The sequence below is a fragment of the Echinops telfairi genome, unplaced genomic scaffold, assembly GCF_000313985.2.
Source record: "Echinops telfairi isolate 266 unplaced genomic scaffold, ASM31398v2 ScPeMD7_5;HRSCAF=22, whole genome shotgun sequence".
Lineage (NCBI taxonomy): Eukaryota > Metazoa > Chordata > Mammalia > Afrosoricida > Tenrecidae > Echinops > Echinops telfairi.
In genome coordinates, this window is record NW_022103901.1 from 14,438,076 (window position 1) to 14,440,193 (window position 2,118).

The 2,118-nt window shown below is 50.8% G+C and overlaps 1 protein-coding gene across 1 annotated transcript in view; it reads right to left on the minus strand.

Moving 5' to 3' along the window:
- Nucleotides 1-2,118, minus strand: part of LOC101657313 (integrin alpha-X) — a 43,872-nt gene that overhangs the window by 16,749 nt on the left and 25,005 nt on the right. The gene's annotated exons all lie outside the window — the stretch shown is intronic.

Below are 2,118 nucleotides of genomic sequence, written 5' to 3' on the forward strand. Positions count from 1 at the left end.
TCATCCATTCGACATTGTTAGACACTTGAGCCATTATGAATAATTCTCCAGTGAGCATTTGTGGGCAACTTTCTGTGAGGACACATGTTTATTTCTGTGAAGCACGCATGTAGGAGTGGAATGACTGGGTCATGTGGTAACTCTAGTTCCCTTTTCTAAAAAATCCCAGACTGTTTTGCATCATGGCTGCCCCATTTTCCATGCCCACCGGTCATGTGTGAGTGTTCTCATTTCTCCACCTTCGCCCCAACGCTCCTTGTTATCTATCCTTTTAAGTATTGCCATCCGACTGGCTAGGGGCGGTGTCAGATCGTGGTTTTGATGTGCACTGACTGATAATGACTTCTTTTGAAAGGTGCTCTGGTGGTGCAGTGGGTTATGCATTGAGCTATTAACACCAAGGTCAGGAGCTTGAACCCACCAGCTGCTCTGCAGGAGAAAGATGAGGCTGTCTCCTCCTATAAAGAGATTGAGTCTTGGAAACCACAGAGCAGGGCTACTCGGTTCTGAGCGGGTCCCTGGGAGTCAGAATCAACTCGGTGCCAGTGAGTAGAGCCAGCAATAGTAATTACGTTGAGCATCTTTTCATGGGATCATTAGTCATCAGCATGTCCTCCGTAGAAATTTAGATTCAGGTCAGCCATTGGGCACCCCCTCCTTTCTTGCCCCTCCCAAATTTAGAAGGATAGGAAGTCTTTGGGGTCCCCCTGGACTGGTTAGGACATGGAGGAGCCAGGGCTTTACCTGTGCCTGGACTCGACCAGTTCAAGAACAGTGCACACCTTAAAGGAGCCAGAAAAATAAATGCAATATCTATTCATATCCTTGGCTGACTTGGAGAATATTTTATGACCATTTCTGTTAGTTTCCACTGTGGTTGAAGTTGTACACACCAATCCAACTTCCTACAGGGACCAATCAGGGACCAATCAGACGACCTTCAAGTGTTGAAGCCCCTCTCACCCTCCTCTGGATGAGCAAGCCCACCGCCCTCTCAGTCCCCTATCTTTCCCGGTTGCCGTTGTCCCTCTGTCCCCATATAGACCATTCCTAAAAGACCCTCATGCCCGCGGCAGACTTGCTGCACTAATGAAGCTGCACTGTGTATGGTTTAGTCCCAAGAAGACTTCAAGGGGTTGTTTGGGCTTGAGGTTCCAGTTTAGAGATGATTTCAGGGCAAGCGTTTGGGGGATTCATTCGGCCTCAATAAACTCTCGAAAGTCTGGCTTCCATCGAATGGTTAACTCTTTCCCATCTGTTGTCCCTTTCATCGTGGGGTCTTTTGCTGAATTTTCAAGGCTTCCTTGACTTTTGCCCTGGAAAGCCGCCCTCCCTTCTTAGGGAATCCTGTCTGTGTGGCGGGAAGCTCCTGCCTAGACTGGCATTTGGTAGGATCGCTGGTAGCAGGAAGGGAAGAAGGGGATGTCGCATCTGGGAGGATGACGGGGGTGGTGAGTGGACAGGCAGACGGAGCAAGCCAGATCCAAACCCACGGCTAATGGGGAGTCACCAGTAGACCGATTATAGGGTTACAAGATAGGATCCTCACTCTCCTCACCATTATATCACCCTGGACAATTCAAGTCACTTCTATCTAGCTCACAGTTTCTCTGTGAGCAGCTTGGCTAGTGCCTGACCTGTGGGCCCTGCAGAGCTCCCGCAGAGATGCAAAGGTCGGGTGGGGAAGCAACTCCAATCTCAAGTCCCCTTGCAGAGCAGGAGACAAAGTCCAGGCAAAGTCCATGGCTCCAGCTCCCCCAGCACTATCTTGTTTCTTTTAAGGGGCAGTGTGCTTAGCAAGGGAGGTCAGGTGAGCGAAAAGGGGCGGTGGCAGTGTGGAAGTGGGAGGAGCACAGATGTGGTAGTTACATCATCTCGTGTCAAGGTGGGACCTGAGAGGATGAAGAGTGAAGGGGTGGAGTCTAGTCTGTCAATCGGGTCATAGCCAATGAGGCCTCCGTGTGGGCGTGGCCTTCTCCTGAGGATTCTGGGAACTGCTGTTTTTCCCCCTTGGAGGCGGGAGACACTCTCTCTGCCCACTCCCTGCAAGACATTTCTGACGAGAAGCCACATGAAGCTACCCTGATGCAGCCAGAGCCCTGGGAGCTGGAGGAGCCA